Source organism: Varroa jacobsoni, unplaced genomic scaffold (assembly GCF_002532875.2).
Source record: "Varroa jacobsoni isolate VJ856 unplaced genomic scaffold, vjacob_1.0 scaffold_1235, whole genome shotgun sequence".
Lineage (NCBI taxonomy): Eukaryota > Metazoa > Arthropoda > Arachnida > Mesostigmata > Varroidae > Varroa > Varroa jacobsoni.
Window position 1 is genome coordinate 1 of NW_019214137.1, and position 18,679 is coordinate 18,679.

Consider the following 18,679-nt stretch of genomic DNA (forward strand, 5'->3'; position numbering starts at 1 on the left):
GTATACATATATATACACATGTTACCTTGTACTCAAAAGCGAATGTCCTCTTCCCGAGACATGTTATAGTTGCAAATTAAGATGATTCGTATATTTCGAGAATTTCTCAGTACATTTAGGCAAGCCACACCTGTTGGTAAGGCTCCTTTACGTAGCAGCTGGTTGGCCTCTTTAATCTTGTGAACATCGCTGCATACGATTTTTTTTTGTTTTGCCTATTATACTGGCAGAATACGCGAAATCTGAAAACAATGCCCGTCTCGTAGAGAAAAGTTTAATGCCAGGTAAAAGAATCGTGGATGTAGGCTAACTTTAGACCGCTAAAATAGATAAGCTATAATCTAATCTATTGCTCTACACAAAGCATGCTAAGTTTATCATAGATGCCTTTTAATTTTGCGATTTCAACGTAAAAATTTTTAAAATAAATGATTATTTGGAGAGGAGGGGAGGGGGGGGGGGTACAAATGACTAAAAGCCGTATAAAAGCTGCATACTTAGTCGACCGCGTCTGTGGTCACCATAGACCAAATAAACCCATATTAACAAGCAGGTAAAGCTAAAGATGATTTTGCTTTTTGCGTGTCCTCGGTAAGCCCTGCTCTTTGTAAGAGTATATAAACCTGTTAAATCGTAGTATATTCGGATTTATTATTTCTGTTCCATTGGGTAAATAATGAAGTGGTAGCTTGCTCGTATACAGCTAGAGAGTCTGTCGCCGTCGTGCGATATAGCATTTTCCAGCTGCAGAAACAGTGAATACTCATTTGGATCGTTTCGGCGCCTTGGCTTAATCCACATAGTTGGCTCCCTATGCACAGGTGCTTTTCGCATTGTATCTAGCCATATCAAAGATCCGCAATATTTTCATGGCTACGCGCTAGGATATCTGTAGGCTAGACGGTCTAGCCAGCTGTTGTAACTCCGATTCCTGCGGCCGAACCTCATATTGACTACGTTCTAGCAGGTAGGCACCATACAGATACTGTACGTACATTAATACGTCATGCCGATACTGAAGAACTGCTACAGTGCAACCGTGTCCAACAAAAATAACATTATTCGAACGGATTGTCGCCATTTTAGACTTGGGAGAGACAGCTGATCTAAGCACTAATTCGCTACTAAACACGAGGTCGAACCCATTGCATAGCCTAATAAATATCGAACAATATCAAATATTCGGGTATATATTTCAAATAATATCGATTGGAAAAGATATGGCGTGAGTTCAAATTTGAGTACTAAGAAGAAAAAGCAAAGGTATAGAATAGTGCTTGAATAGCTACTTAAAATTTACTCCGTTGTGCAAAATCGGCTCTGTCAAAAATTGGTTATTGCCAACGGGAAATTTATACCGGAAATGATGTATCGAAATCGTAGGATTTTTGATTTCGATTAGAAGCTTGCTGATTTTCTGTTTGCCTCCAGGCTAACATGGCGATGCTGAAGCGTCCTAAACGCTTACGTTTAATACGTATAAAGATAACGCCATTATTTACTTCGTGGAGACATACAAATCACGCACGTTAGGTACCGAGAGCCGCGTGAATGTCGTTTTGAAAACCGACGTTTGGTTGAAAACCGGCGTTTGGTTGAAGAGTAGTAAATATGTTACCATTGTTGAATTGCCTTTGTTCAGCCTGAGACAGAGCGCTTTGGAAATGGCTGATATGTTTGTAAAAGTTCACTATGCTTTACGATTTTATTACGATAGAGGCACGTCAGTAGCTACGATATCGCCAAGAAACTATCCATTCACTGTCAAACCGTTTTAAACGATCTGAAGAAAGTGGGCTAGAAAACAAGTTTGGGGCTAGGGTGCTACATGAACGGACGCAAGATCCACTCGATTGTATTCCCATCCGCGAAACTCTGCAGAAAACTATTGATTTTCAATGATGAAAAGTAGATGACGTATGATAGTAAACTGATTCAGCGATCTGTGATAAAGCTCAGACTGACTGATGACGCTGTGTCTGGTGGGTTTCGTACATTGTGGGTCGCTACTGCCTGGCAAAGTCACCGGTTTGGACAGCAAGCCATTAAAAAAATCGACCAGAGTTAGTGAACGGAAGGGCGTTGCCCCTTAGTGTAGTAGTGTCAGACGACATTGTTTTCAATGGTAAATTTTACTAAATTCGCCCTATAGCTTCGATCTTGTGCCATCACTGTCATCTGTTGCGGGCTCTTCAGTAACACTTTCTATAGAGAAACTAATTTATTTCAATGTAAAAATTACTGTGAAAATTGTTCGCCCCAAAAACTACAGAGATTCAACTGTGATGAGATTATGGTGGTACTAGAAATGGCTCATTGATCGAAGCGGCATAGCATTCATTTAATAGTATTGCCTTGAAATGAAATCGCCAATACTTTGCCTCAGCAGAATACCTATTTTCGTCAACAAAACTGGTTCAGCGAGGCAAACGTAGGTATCCCATATAGCAGATTTTTTGAAAAAGCCAAGCTGACATTCGTGAAGAATGCTTACGGCTAGAATGACGCTAGCATATACAATCTAGTAGTTTTTTTTCACAATTAACAAGTTAACTAACGGCTTGCTCCACAAGATTCGTAGCCGTACGAATTTTGCTAATATGTCGTTTGAAAGATCGATTTAATCCTCTAAACAAAGATATTTTTCATTTGCTATGCAACTATGCGCCAATTTTTGTGGGTTTTCTTAAGGTTTTCTTTCAAATTGTTTTTGTTCGCAAAGGCTAGAAGGAGACACATGACGTTTATACATGAACATGTTCTTACTAAGGCTATGATCAGTCATAATCAATCATATGATCAGGTGACCAACGTCGCCATTACTTCTAATACTACCGCATGCACACGTGTGAGGCGACAGTAACTTCATCCACATTCAAGGGCGTTTAAACGTATAGCGTATGAACGGCGTTTGTAGAAACTAGTTTCAAGCATTTTAAGAGTTTTACAGATTTAGCCAAATTTAAATGAAACGCTGCTGTTCGGGCCGCCGGCGTAAGGCGGACAACAATAGTTCGTCTGTTGTCTCTACCGTCCCACGAGATCTGTACCGTTGAGAGTTAACGTTCACTAGGGTAGATATCAAATGCAAGAAAGTACCATTGCCGATCGTCCGACGATAGGCACGTTACTACTCGCACGGCAAAAAGTAGTTATAGACGGGTGTCGAGAGTGAAATAGTAATGTTTTATAGTAATTTTCTACGTCAGAAAGGGCGATTATGCCCTATTATTATTAATCTCCTTTTGTTGGATTACCAGTTTTTAGCTCCATGCAGCGTAACGTGCAGGATTAGCTATTTAAAACAAAGAATGAAAGCACGAAAATGCGTTTATGAATGAATCGCCTCCATGCGCCACTCGTTTGCCTAGGAGTCTTTCTGTTGTCCAGACAACGGTGTAAGGCCATGGAAAGCTAATGATCATTTTTGTAGGGAAAATCAATTTTTTTCATCATTTCAAGTGAGCTTCAGAAATGAAACTGCTTTTCTGACAGAATAAATACAAAACACGCCTCTGCTCAGCGTATACTTAATCGCAAAAGATACACATACACGGGAAGTTTTCTGACCACAAGTTCTGACACATCATCAAAAACATTCCGTGTGACTAATACAAAATACCATATACAAATTCTCGGTTCTCTAGCCAGCCGATTCAATGCAAATATACTCTGAATTCTATTACTTGTAGAATTATAGATTATGCAGTTATTCAATTTATCCGTCTGTCTCGAGTTGAACAACTGGTCAGTCCGGTGTACTTTCTTTTGCACTATGTATTACAATGTCAGCCTGTTCGTGCATCTCAAAGACGGCGTAATAATTGGGCTCTGTGTGAACAAATGGCCCACCTTTTTAGTTTCGTTTCAGGTTTGCAGCCGATTATTAACAAGTATTCTTTATTTGGGCGTGATTTAAACAATCACATATCTATGGCATTCGGATATTGATTAAAGCACAATTTACGGTAGCCTTAGATACTATAAGTATCCTATATGCACCTGTCTTAACGTCGTCGCATTTTTGTATCAATATCGGTCTCGTATTTTTTCCTCGGCTATTCTTTCCGTAAACAAAAAGAATCTTCGAAATCATCTACTCAGCATTGCATCAATGATTTGTCCCACAAGGGTTGAAGTGCGTCTTGGGCGATTTACCCAAAAATTTCTCCAGCGCACCTATAACAGTGGGTGGTAACAGTGGATGTGTTTCCTACCCATTGTTGCTGGGGTAGCCAATTCGAAAGTCATTCACACGACGCCGCACCCATCTCATGACCGATCAAGGCGTCAAATGGCCTGGATGAGTAGTTCACAACATAAATTGGCCACAGCCCGGCAGTAATTGGCATCGCATCAGCAATATTCAACAGAAATCAATCATTGGCGGACTGGGCATAATGGTTTCGTCCTCTGTACCACAGTGGTACGTGCATCATTTGACAATGCTGCCCCACTGTATTGTATCTCTTTGAGCTGATACGTAAAGTGGCCTAAGCAAGCCTAGAAAGTTGAGATAGTCCAGTGGAATTTGTCACAGAAAAATAATCACCAGATCAAACATATAGTTTGAGCATAAATCTGTGACAGATTTGATCAATATGCTTGGTTCTGTAGGATTAACGTATATCTTTTCAGCGAAATTCAATATTGGGTAAATTCCAACTATGAAAGATTCATCCGAACTATTCATGGATATTTTTCTGGCCCATTCGCTATGTACAGCGCTCTTTTAAATTGCATTGCGTTGCTATTTTTAAAGTGTTTCTATAATTTATGTAAGTGATTTCCGAATACGAAGGAAGTGTCTAGAGCTATTAGAATCTAACGCAACGAGTACATGGTTGCATTTTACTTGCTAATAGTGTCTTTATAACAATATATAATCCGCTCATCAAGCTAGCTTGGCAAACGTGTTAACAAAGACATGACTTAGCTAATTTTCTGTTTGCGTGACAATCCCTGCAGACAGAAAAATTTAATGAGAAATTTAGCGTTTATTGATCAAAGATCAAAGCCTAAAGCCGAAATCCACCGCCACTTATTACATTGTAATGTTATTTACTTCGCTTGAACATATACGTCAAATGAATTACGTCTTATATAATCGACAATTACAAAATCTAAATCCAGGTAGGAATATATACATGTAGAGATGCGATTATTACCATTACTACAACTACGGACACCTTTGTACATCGACGGAAGTGTCCTATCACCGAACATGTCAAAGTCTATATAGCTTCATATATGACAACCTCCCAATATCTGTTACTGCTTAAGGATATTCACTGAATAGCTTGTAGCTGAAATAACAGGAATACTAAATGATTGTTTCCCTTCTGGACGTTTGCATTCGAACTGCTAAAGCTCAGCACTGAGTAATGAAATATAGTGCTTTTTTTCAGCACTCATTCGTGGTCTCGTCATGCGGTGGGTAATAATGACGCTAGTCGATATAGCGATGATGATGCTCGAAATACTGGAACTATTCTGGGGAAAACAAGAGGCTTTCCGTATCCTAATGTTCTGCAGTCCCCTGCGCCGCGATCCGTTGAATGCTGCGACGAAGGCGGCGCTATGTAAAGTCTGCGTGTGAGATTTTCTGCCGCATATACGCGGATACACGATAGTTTCACGAGTAAATAAGGAAAAATTTTGTGTACCGGGAGACGCACAAAATGGACTGACTTGAAGTTTCGAGAAAAATATCGACTTGACCCATTTTTTACGCTGGTTCTATCGTGATCGAACTAAAATTCAAATGGCATCATCGTCGATGAACTGCAGTACTCACGAGGCAAGAACTTTGAAAATTAACGATTGAATCCTTCGTGACGTTGACCTAATGACGCTTCTGCTTAAGACCATGCGCTTAGTGGCTTCAAGATCGAACTCATATAGAGAAGCGACCTAAATGATGGCCAATATCGGGCCATGATAAACAAACGCATGTTCCGTAATTTTTAAATACATACTATATCAGCTTAGTACCATTCTGATAAGGATGAATATCAACTATAAAAACCGTTATGGAAATTAGGGAAACTGTAGAAACCGTTAGCGAAAATTCATCGTTGGAAATGTATGTGAAGTCCCTGTTGTGCGAAAATAGTAGATCGATATGAGTCGGGTCAAGTTCATACTGTATAGTAGCTATAACTTACTTAACACCTATCAGATTCACCGTCAAGGTGGCTTTAGGACTGCACAGAGTCGTCGTCGTCGTCGTCGTCTAGGGCACGATGAACTGGTACCTCAGCGAAATGTGTGGGCCTGCATATTAACTATTGGGTCGTGTAAAGATCATTGAGTTTACTAAACACTTGTCGTGTCTAGAAGAGAAGTTAGGAACTGGGATTTAAAAGGAAACACCGGAACTTATTACTACCATAGTGTATTGACTACAATACGCCGACATGTTTATTATGTCTCACGAGAATAAAGTAGGCCAGTAAACAAAGTACGCAGTGAAAGGAGTGCGATTGACGAATATTTTCACCTAATTTATATATAGTACATAACGAGATCAATTTTTAATCCCATGCTTAGAGGCATCGGTCGGAGATCAACAGAAACAGGCAATAAGCGAAAATTACATTAGCGGAATGATGCGCAAGGCCTATAGTCCTTAACGTCGTAACGAAAAAGCTGCGAGAATTATTTGCACTGCGTAATTTGGTAACATGAAATAAGCATTCCCTAATCACATTGATTAAGGAAAATGTACCCGTATTAAATCAGCTTCTTCAACTCGATTCTTAGAGATGGGTTTACCACAAAATCCATGACGGTACACAAATGTCCCAACCGGGCGTTATATTTAGACTGTCAATTTGGCAATTTGTCATTAGGCAGTGTTTAAGAAACGATATATATACATATATATATATATAGAGAGAGAGAGAGAGAGAAAGAGAAAGTTGCGCTAGTTGCCTACCGAGTGTCTATCATCGCAGTCTTTGGATTTGCATTCTAGTGAGAATCTTCAACAGTAATGTTCTTTATAATAGGTCACTATTAATAGTACGCCTGGCTCCGCATGTTCTATATTAAAAATGTATATTTACTTTTCTAAGGGACTTGTTTTTAATTCTATAATATATTCTATAATATGCCGCCATCTCAAGCAAACACGCCGTGTGCTTGTGTTGTATCTATTATTACTAGATTGTTCTGTTATCGAATTTTACCGCATTCATCAATGCTGAGATTCGTTTTTATGTCTTGTCAAATAAACCGTGACATATTTAGAGTCGTGACCTCCTTAGACATTTCCTGGCTTAGAAATGGATTGGTTTAAGAAAGCCACACATGATAACTGTGTAAAGTTAAAAAAACTTGGCGTCAAGTTTTCAGATCTAAACGTTGGCCTACCGGCCAAATAAAAGGAGGTAAACCCTTACGTATTACATGACAGTTGCTGTTTCTATGGAGCAAGGTGAAGCCATATAGAATGGAAGCATTGATTAAGAATTTTAACATTATTAAATTAAACATACCCACGGCATAGAAATGTAGTGCAATTCTTATTACTGATTTTCTTTTTGATGAAATTTCGAAAAAAAAACAGGAAGATATTGGGCCGAATTTTTTCACATTTCATGGATACCACGGATAAATTAGAAGCAGATTAAATCTTATAAACGTTCCTGCATTAAGTTATGATATCACATGATCATCCGAGGGCGGATATGTAAGCGGGGGCGAAATGAGGCTGTATCGTTCACAGATGTTAATTTTATAGATCACTGAAAGCACTTGTGGCCTCGGAGTACAACTCATACACATTACGTATATGTGCATATATGTTAAGTAAAAAAATGTATGTAAAAATTTACTATATGGTATGTCATTGTTGTTAACAACTTGTACATTTATTGGCATAACTCATTCTATGGACCAACCACTATTATCAATATATGCTCGACATTGCGAATAATCGTGATCATAGATCACGGTTAGCCATTGTTAATTATTTACTATAAGCACAATAGTTATACAAGTTCCACTGGAACTTAGTCAGCTTTGGAGAACATTGTAATTTCACAACCCGTAGATGTGCCTGTGCGTGTGCCCGTACCTGAAACCGGCTCAACACTGCGCAGCAGAATTCAATGAGGACCCAAGGTAGACGAGTGATAATCTTCGATCTGCCTAACATAGCAGTAAATTAGAGCCATTATCGTTCCCACCTTGACGAGAAAAACATTCTCCTCTAAACTTCATGCAATGACTAGCTTTGTTGTGCGCAATAATTAGTGATCTATATAGCCTCGCGTTGAACTAATATAAGCCCATTTTTAGGGCTATAATAGTAAATTGATGTACGATACAACACAGCATTTTGGGTAGATTTTTTTGAGAAGTATTCCCGCCATTTTTCAGACTAAATACAGGTATCAGCAGTTTGCTTAAGCTGTAATTCAAGCAACATGAGAATTTGAATTTCGGAAACACACTTCAAGATCCCCACTAAATGTGACGGTGCCTCGTCTGGAAAATCTACTTTATTTAGATATAAAGCGCAGCACGCTGCACGTAATTTCAGACTATAACGATATTGATAAAGATGGGCCCCAGATTTCGTTACTTGACATTAAATACACTGCCAAGTTTGTTGTCGTGTCAACAGGGCCATTTGAATAGCGGGCTGAGCAGGTTAAACATTTCCCAATTCTATAACCTGGCATAGTGTAGTACCGAATTATTTTCCTAGAACTTCCTGCTATTTCAATATAGAGAACTTTTTCAATTGGGGTGTTCCTGCCAAGGCGCAGTGGTTGGTATCCACTGAAGTTTGTACGGATTTTTTACGAATACGGTGTAATAGGAGCGGGTCCTGTTTCAGGTAAACGACGTATCATTGTTCAGTGTTGTAGGTATAAAATATAATTTCATTTACTTAAAAATTAGTAACACTGCTCGCAGCGTAATCTTAAGCAATGCAATATCACAAGTATATATCAATTATACACACATAGTGCAAAACAATATAACTATTCCAACTAGCTAACCAAATATAATACTAATCTATACTTGAAAAATCTCTGATCTTGTTGATAATCCTCTTCATAACCTAGCTTCTCATTAATTTCCAATCTTCATTAGCGTATCTGAATACAAGATGATTATATCACCGGAATGTCAATAATTGATTAGATAAATTATTATAAAGGCAGTTGCGTTTTTACTTTACCACGACATTATATATGTATTAACTAACAACATATCTATAACCTTTACACATCTTTAGTAGAAAAGGTCAACTCTGTACGCTTTCGGCGTAACTGGGTAATAAATTATTAAGAGTTCCTTACGATGACCCCATCCGTACCCATCTGATCCGATAGTCAGCTGGCACCCAACATTGCTTTTTGTAGGTATCTCAGTATGAACCCATGTGACAGAAGTATCTGTGTTTATTTATAGCGCCAAAGCAAGCTAAAATTAGCCACTTTGTCGCTATAGAGCGCGAAACATTGATAACTACTGCATGCGTCAGATGTTCTTCTCAGAATGACCCATCTTTGATTCAGATCATCCACTCTTCCGCATCGCGACCGTAAACGTTTGGTATGTAGCTGTTTTATATTGGAAAGTGCCCCCGAATACCAATACTGCAATTATAGGTCCTTAATAAGGACGGTGCTTGTTATTAATAGTGAATCGTTTTCCCGCGTTATGTATTTCATGATTTGAAAACATCCGATTTTTATAATGATTGCCAAAATAATGCATTATGCGCAGCAATATACATCATTGTGGGAGCTGTTTACTATTGAGAATATCAACTAAGTTTCTATGTGAGAGAAACGATAAACTGAGGTTTTACCCATGGCTATTTAGTATAATGGGGTAATGCGGTACATGGTGAGGATTGTTTTGCGTACGGTACATTTTTAAACTTATGTGAGGACTAACGAATAGTCAAACTATATTTTCAAACTGAAAAGTATTACGCTTACGGTGGGATACGAACGTCATGGTAGCCCCACACGTCTAAAAAGCGGTTATGGTTAAATGTCGGTAACGGCTCATGCACGTCATGGTACCAAAAAGTTAGTTCTATTAACTAACCAGGTACAAGCAAAAAACGCTACTTCTTGCTAGCAAGATTTTAAAATAAAAATAACACTTGAAACATCTTTTTCACTTTCTTGTTTTCTCAACCTGTCAGAAAAAACTTTCTCTTCAATTGAAGTGTTGTACATAGATAGAGAGCGATAAGTTCAAGTTCCAGGTGTACCAGACAGCTACTGCATAGTTATCCGATGTTGCGTTCACTGCACTTCGTTTACGTGTCAGGTAGAATAGTTGTCGCAGTACATATTTAACCGAAAGAATGAATTGATTTTTCATTCTGGGCTTGTAGCTATCATGATAGAACATCGTTGAGATAGCCTAGGTACATTTGTAGCTAGCATGATGTAGTTGTGCGCTATCTCTTCTACGCGTGCTGATGAAGGCCGAGCGATCTGCTTGTTTATTTACAGATCCTAGTCCTCATACCTTATTGTCATGCTCTATAACTTTATCATGCTTGATATTAGCAAAAAGAAAAAGTTCAAATACTATGTCAGTTTCGAGATCGCCTAAACGTGGAATATTCGAGACATTGCATCGTTTAAAAGCCATAGTAATGACTATAAAGAGATTAGTCATCTTAGTGCTCGTTAGTATTTTCTGCAAACCACCTTTTACTTCGAAAGGGAGACTTTCGGTGTTCACTCCCATCGGAAAATAAGTGAGCACACAGTGTGAAATGCACCGCCTCTGATGTCCTTTTTAGAGTTCAAGTGTTACATATATAATAGCTAAGCAATTAAGGCTTGGATCGAAAATTGGCGGCTGGTAGGACGGTTCTACACATACATACTGGGTGTACATATATATGACGTATCTGAACGTACGTAAGCACTGTAACATTAAATTTACTTGCAAACACTTATCGATTCTCAGTTTGCTTACAATCTGATCAGCTCACAACAACAGCCCAAGCAATAGGTTTTCCCTTCATTTAGTAATATCGATCGTTATCGTTGAACCCTGAACTCCATGATGTTGTCCCTGTAATATCAAAGTTGTCCACCGTTTTTGTGGCGTATAAGGCGCAAATAGGTCGAATGGGGTAAAGGCAAAACCAAAAAAAAAAAGGGAACGCAAATCACGTCTATTATACAGTATAGTTTGCCCTATCTAGGTCTTCAGCGTAGATGCTGGACCCTGTTCAAAAAAATTGCTGTGTAGAGGATCGCACGCAGAGTAATCGTCTTAGGTCAGAGCGCTTCTTTTATTTACGTTTGCAGCAAACGAGTAATGTTCTCTGTGTGTATGTACGAACAAAAAATCAGAAGTCAAAGAAACAGGGTCAAGAAATATATGTTACGCATTTTTTATTTTACTTTAATTTCGTAGGGCCTTTATCGTAGGTCACATGCCAGATGTTTTTGCAATACCATCGGGTTCCGTGTACGGGTGTAACTATGCTAGGGACCACAATAAAATAGAAACACGAAAAATTTGAATATATCCATATATATATTACTATGATGTTCCATTCATACTAGTCGAATCAACTATTACGAGCTTTTTGTTGGAAATAAAAAAGAAAATGACAGACTCTACTTCAGGGTATCTGAATACTAATTAAGTCAGTCTTCTTCCAAACGTAATCTGCTCTATATTTATAGAATAGTCGAACCCGTTCAGAGTCGTCTTTGCTCTCGTCGATTTTCTCGGTTGATCAGACTATCTCAAGAAATCAAATGATCGTATTATAAATTTGAAGGCCGCTGAAATCTGTTGTGGCACTCAGATATGACTTCGCACATCATTGTGATGGATCTAGTGGCTGCGAGACGCTGCGACTGGACACTTGGGGAATTCCAATATTTTCTTTATTTCTATTAAGCGCTTCCGTTAACTAAACGAATTCAAAGCAAATACTGTTTTCTAGACAAACGGATGAAAAAATAATAGGTATTCCGTAACAAAGTGTTTCACTCTTCTCACTTTAGATAAGTGAATATCCACAAATCTCAAGATATACTGGGACCATTTCTGGCTGAGTTTTATGTCATTACTTCTACCACCGACGCAACTCCATGGCCCATTTCTCTTCCAGAGCTGGTTGATCAACCGGCTGTATTAACTTACTCATGTTATAAACGTTCAGTTAGAAGAAGTCTCGTTGCATACATAAATCGTAATCAATGTTTATTTCTTCGTAATTTTAATATGGTCTTGAACCTCCACGTTTTATTTGAACTACTACATCATAGGTAAAGAATTGGTGAGCTTGGCCCCTCTTGAGAGTGAGAAATAAGCACTGCCTATGTTCGTCTGTTTCCATATCAGTTTAACCGTAGTGAAAAAAAGGCTACACTACCATACAGCCATATATTTAGCATAATCTCCTATAAACCTATCCGCAATATAACCACTGGGTCCAACGCGCAAAAACATCGAACTATCATTGGCATTAATTTATTACATGTAAATCTCATCTAAGTACCGCACAGTATTTGTTTGGTCTACATGTGAATGACAAGCCTTAAGGCGATTCCATAATATATAGATTTCTCGTCGCTAATTCAACAGCGCGCAGAGCTCGTATAACGCAAGATCCTCCGTTTCGGGCGCCCGACATGTATCACAAGTTGAGTCTCTAAATCATGTTAAGGACGTTTTGCACCTTCTAGGATATCCAATGATCTAGCACGGGTGCAAAATAGCAAAATAGAACGGCCGACGCTTTTCTTCATTATAGTTTCCTGACTTTCTTCATCAGAGCTGGTCTAAGTGCAGCTCTCCAATAGCGGAAAGCAAATGTTTCGTCCTGCCTCGAAGCATTGAATAAGACTTGATAAGTTGCTCTGCGATAGAAGATCAATATATTTGAGTAGAAAATGTATTGATTATTCGAGTGTCGATGCTGCTGGTTACTGCATCCACATAGAAAATAACGGTGTAGTAAAATTTGCCGAGAAAAAACTTAGTTAGAATACCGCGGATAGCGGTAATAATATGGGTCTTTTACTACGACTATACTGCGTTTAGTTACACCGTAAGAATATGTATCCTATTATAGTTGCTCGGAACGAAAACACGGCTTAATGAACAGTTATTCTCCAAGTTCGTGTCAATACTCTAGCAGCGGTCACGATCGCCCTAAGCGATGTATCTTTATCAAACATGTGGGGCTGGGTAGCTCGAAATAGATATTATTAAATTATTCTGACAAGGCCTATACAATTAGGCTATGAAAGCCTCGCCAGTATGCATATACATCACGTAACCAAAATGGTATAAGAATAAAGCCATTTTACAATACAAGCCTTTCGGTTGTCGTGACTGATCGTACGAGCATGTCGAGATGTACTTCATCTCTTTAATGGCATTTACTTGTATACACGATACGGTGTATTCCTTTAGCCATTATTAAGCTATAAATCTGTGAACAGTTCAGGGACGTACCTAAACACGTGAACACTCCAAGGAACATGTTTGTTCCTGTGGTCGGCACATAAACACACTTGACTTACCATCTTACAGAACACTTTTTCCTGACATTACAAGCACGCCGAAAGATTTCAGTTGTACAAGGAGATTGCAATCCCTTTTACCTTTCATTTTTTTGCCCATTTGCCTTTGAAATGATCGTATACCTTCCGATCAATAGAATTCCCATCCACCGGTTCTGTTAATATCTTCTCGGTAGCCATGCGACCGATCGATTGGCTCTCCCATCGCAAAAAGAATAGAATAAAAATATATCGTCGTCATGAACGGATAACGATAATGTATTCAGCTTGTTCGAAGTGTGCTTTTCACGTTGTGTAAGGTTTTTTTCTACGCTTTCGTCTGAAAGCTTTCTCATTATATATTGATTATCGTAGTAATTTCAATAGTAATAATAATATCTCTACCTGTACAAGCTAAGTAACCTGTAAAAAGCCTAAATTGTTGGTAAAATCTGGAGCGACCTGTAAGTAGGAAGTGAGATCAAGTTTATAGCAGCTTGAACTTCTTTGATGGTCATTCAGTAGTCGCTGTCAGTGACCAGAGTAAAATTGTGTGACTTAAAGGCAAGGTCAATATGGCTTATTAACGCAGTCCGGCATTCCAGCTGCCTTAAAATGTTGACAAACAATACAACTCTTCGAATAAAGTCTTACTACATTGATGCATAGGGATAACGAGTTCACCGGACAGGTGAGAGGATTTGTCTCTGACGAAGAATTGTGCGCAGGGCAGACTATTTACTTAATAGTATAGCATTTCAAGCCCACTTTTGAAAATTAAATTAGAATCAGATACTATCATCCCTGGTATCTTGAAGAGCTTCATATGACGATGACACTACAGATGCGGACCTTTGTCTCTTAGTCCTATTTAAAAACTATTCATATTGTTCACAGCACTCTCCCCCAATTTGCAAAGTGTGACAGTTAGGCTGCGGGGCTTAAGCAGCGTCGATGTCAACGTATAAACAGTTCATTTGGCCTGAATATAATAGCACATTCCGTCCGTGAGTACGCACAAGGTTTGGTACAGGGCGAGAGGCCAAGGTCATCACATATCAGAAACTGTTGACAGGGACACCGACGCAAAAGGACTACCAGTGGCTTTGAGTTGAGCAAACGAGCTCTTGCGACGGAACATTTTTATCAGATGGCGCGACAGAAAATGATCCTGAATTTTCCGGCTTAAGTTTTAAGGTACATTAGGCGCACTGGGACATACATGGGAATGATGATAGAGCTTCGGAGTACAATTAGTATGAAGTAGCCGCAATAGCGTCAATATTTCCAGCATGCTATGTCAAGCGAGGCCAACGAAAAATATTCTATCTACGTGCTGTTGGATTCGATCCTTGACACGATCTGCTAGATAAAATCGTCCGGCTGTTCAAACCGCCCTCAAAGGAGGGCTCCTTTACGCGTCATCGACACAAAAAGGCCTCAGGCTTATGGACATGCCTGTGTGAACCGTGCAGGCTTCAGGTTCTTGTGCATTTGTAAGATTCGAAACGTTAGTCATTCTGGGTCCTCCCCAATGACTCAAAGGCCCACTTCACCCGCCTATAAGTAGCAGTCACCGCTTGGGGGCGCGGCTACAGCATGATTAGAGTTCGATGGAGACGGATGCCTGTATAGAAAGTCTCCGTCGAGCCTTCGTCGTCATATTGGATATCGCTAACAGTATTGGATGCTTTTCTTCAACATATGTTTGCTTACATAGGATAGCTAAATCGCGAAACGAAACGTGATCAATTTGTGGTGCCCCGGAATAGTGCCGCCTAAGTTTTTTCTGATAACTTATTTCGTTCAGGAAATATCAGTTATAATTAAAGTTATTTTATATGACAGAGAAGCGTGAAGGAGTGGCGCCAGACCGCATAAAGTTTAACGTAGTGGTTCAGTGATACCAAGGAGGACGTTAAGTGGTAAGCGCTGCGTCGCGTACAACTTCCTCAATAGAGCGGCCACCTTGGTCCTCGCTCGAGGCTAAATAGATTACCGTTAGAAAATTGATTTTCTGACGAATGCGTGTTTTGTCATAGCGCAGTCTGTCTGCTAAAGTCACCAAGTGGAAATAGACCAATCAAAAAGACTAGTGGACTTTGCAACGAGGTCCACAGGTATTATTGCTATGTGTAAGCATCCATACCAAATTCCCAAAAAGAGCAGACAGATCTCCTAGAAAGTTTTGTTTTTCTGAGTAGGGTAATGAATCTGTATATTGAAACTAGTCGAAAGCGCTCAAACAATGCTAAAAACTCTACGTAGTCTGCAGGTTTGCCATATATAAGTCTATGTAAATAATATGCACATATCTGTTCGATAAATAGATCTTTTACTAGGGTAGTATTTTGGTAAAGGGCGATTATATTTTTCGCACGGGCCTCAGTACTTGAAACTAACGCTTATTGTTACTTAGCCTACTAGAAAACACTTTCGGGAGCTGTGACTTAATAAACAATAATATACTAACATAACGCATCCTTGTTCATGTAACGGTGTTCAATAAACTTATTTTTACGTATAGAAGTAATCTCTACCCAGTAATTATGCCCAGTTATAATCAGGCTTGCTCTAGCTACTGGTATTCCTCCTGTCCTTAAACAGTAGGTTAGAAGTTCTTCTTGATAGTTTTGACAACTGCATTGTACTGTGGTGAGTCATTCATCTTTTTAGGCTACACATTATTTGTATTATTGCTATCTAGAAATGAGTCACAAAATAATCATGGAATTGGAATACAAAAGTGCTATTTTTTTTTTTTTTTATTATAACTAAATTCGTTTCTGGACCTAGGATTTTCGAGCTTACTCTATGCATCGGGTACGCATTTTCTCAGATTATAGAATTTTACACTGAAATGTAGCGATTTTGTAGACATGAAAAAATTCGGCCATGTTAAAGCCCATCTGAGAAAATCGAAGTAGCGCTTATCATATATACATGTTTTTTTAATTGTGATATTAAAGCTAGCAATATTTCGTCTGCATCCGATCTTTCGCTAAGCATCCTGAGTGTGGTACAGATATATCCATTTCCCTAAACGGGTAAAGTAAACTTATCCTGAAGGAATGATTTTTACGATGGGCACTGACTTTATCTCAGGCACATAATAAATACACTACATAAGAGCTCATGGACTGCAAAAAGATCACAAATTCAAAATGAAATTCTGCTTGAAGAAGTGTGGGACACGTGCTGGTATACAGATGAAGTAATTTTTCACAAATTCAAATGGGCGGTATCGTTCACCATTGTGTTTCTCAAGGAGGCTCAGCAGTTGATATCACTGATTCGTGTCATGTAGGTGGCTTGGCCGGACGGCGGGATTCGATCAGTCGAAAGACGATTCTACTGCGATAAGGACCCGGGGACGCGAAAAGGCAACATCAGCTATTGTTGAAAGTATCAGGAGATTTTCGCGCGATCTTGTTTCACCGACGCATAACAACATACGGGAGTCGACTTCGCCAAATACTACAATAGTGAAGGATAATAGAAAAGAAAAAGCTGGCGGTGTACCTGCCTCAGCAGAGCATTCGAAAAGGCTTGACAGAACGATACTTCCACAAAACGACCTCGGCGCTGAAGATTCCGACGACGACAGCATCGATTCAAAGCCGCACTTCGTCGCTGTTGTTAGGTAAGTAAAACACGAACAGATCGTGCTTTTTGAAAGAACGTTTGTAAGTGGTTATTATACACTTTGATTAAAAACGGATTTTGAAATTTCTAGTAGTGTTTTAATGATAGTGAGGAGATTAATTTATGAATGATGTCGCTCTCTACAGAAGTGTACTTGAGCAGCTTTTATACAGGTTTTTCTATTTATTTTGATAATCCTTCTGGACATTTACTTCGTTTGCTTAGAAATCATATTGTTTGAATTACCGGTCAGTAATTGCTGTTTTCTTTTATGGTTTAGTTATAAGATTATTTTAATCCAAAATACAGAAGTTAGAAGGAAGTTTCAGAGGTATCGGATAGAACATTTTTGGAGATCGCTGTGGTGACTACTTGGTTAAATCCTTTAGATTATAAGATCTAAGGTATCGGACTCCCCTTCAAAAATACCCTTACTATGAGATGCTCACTTTGATGCGCTTTATAATAAAAGTATTACTTATATATCATACTTATAATAAAAATCTTTTTTGGTATATAATGCAATCGTCGCCTGCTAAGCCTTTCAGGCTGAATTACACACAGGACATCCGAAATATTGGGCTAAGCCATAAGCAAAGCTAAAATGCGTCCATAACAATAAACTGTTTCCCACGTTATATGAAATGCTGCTTCTCGATTCGCCATTGGAATGACCTCCGGTAGGCCAGCGCTGTATTACGAAGATTTGTAAATGGCACTTTAAAACCTGAACTACTTATTTTGGCTGTTTATCAGCTGAATAGAGTAATGCGTATTTTTTTTTTTAAAGTACTTTGCTCAGTTGTTAATAAAGTGTCAACCGTTTTTCCCTGGATCACTTTTCCCAATTACGCTCTTTTTGTAAAAGGTGGAATTCTGTAATTGGCATAATAAAACAATAACCATATTAATAAGTAGCGATATGGACACCAGTTTAGACCTTTGGTTAAGTTCTTCCTATTTCTTTAGAGAATGGAAATTTGCAAGCTGATCATATCAGCATGCAGCACATCAAGGTGCGAGGATTCTATGAAAATGAGTTAAGGATATAAAAGTATCCACTGCTCTAACGGTTTTTCCGCGACAGCAGAACATTGGTCGCGATTTCTGTTTAGCGAGCGGTTGAATCACGCGAAAATATAGCAAATATAGTAGGTTCAATTCACCGGAACAAATCTCGTTCTAAAAGAACTAAATCATCGTATGTTCCTTTTATTGAAAGTCAGAACACTCTCCTACTGCTTCGCTAACGACATCTCTTTATAACACGCATGATTGAGAACCAACAACTTGACCGCCGAATCGCATAATGTATGGTAAACTGTATTCATCTGTCTGCTATACTTCAAATAGTATAAACAATTCTAGAAAGATCAGAGACTATATACTAAACTGCAACATGTAAACAGCCTATAACAGCTCCGTTGAGCAGTTATCCCCCTAATGAAAAATGCGTTCAAATATGGCCTGAGCTTTCCATAGCACATAGCGCACTATTCAGTATCGCT

The 18,679-nt window shown here is 38.8% G+C and overlaps 1 protein-coding gene across 3 annotated transcripts in view; it reads left to right on the forward strand.

Moving 5' to 3' along the window:
• Positions 1-650: 650 nt before the first annotated feature.
• The window catches only part of LOC111267885 (cytoplasmic protein NCK2), a 28,864-nt gene continuing 10,835 nt past the window's right edge, over positions 651-18,679 (forward strand). For 2 of the 3 annotated variants that reach the window (XM_086971485.1, XM_086971487.1), the window contains exons 1-2: positions 651-967; positions 16,834-17,169. The gene's annotated coding sequence lies outside the window, so the exon portion shown is untranslated. Of the gene's footprint in view, positions 968-15,192; positions 15,452-16,833; positions 17,170-18,679 lie in introns of those variants that run through there. The other variant, XM_086971486.1, reaches the window with a different exon arrangement.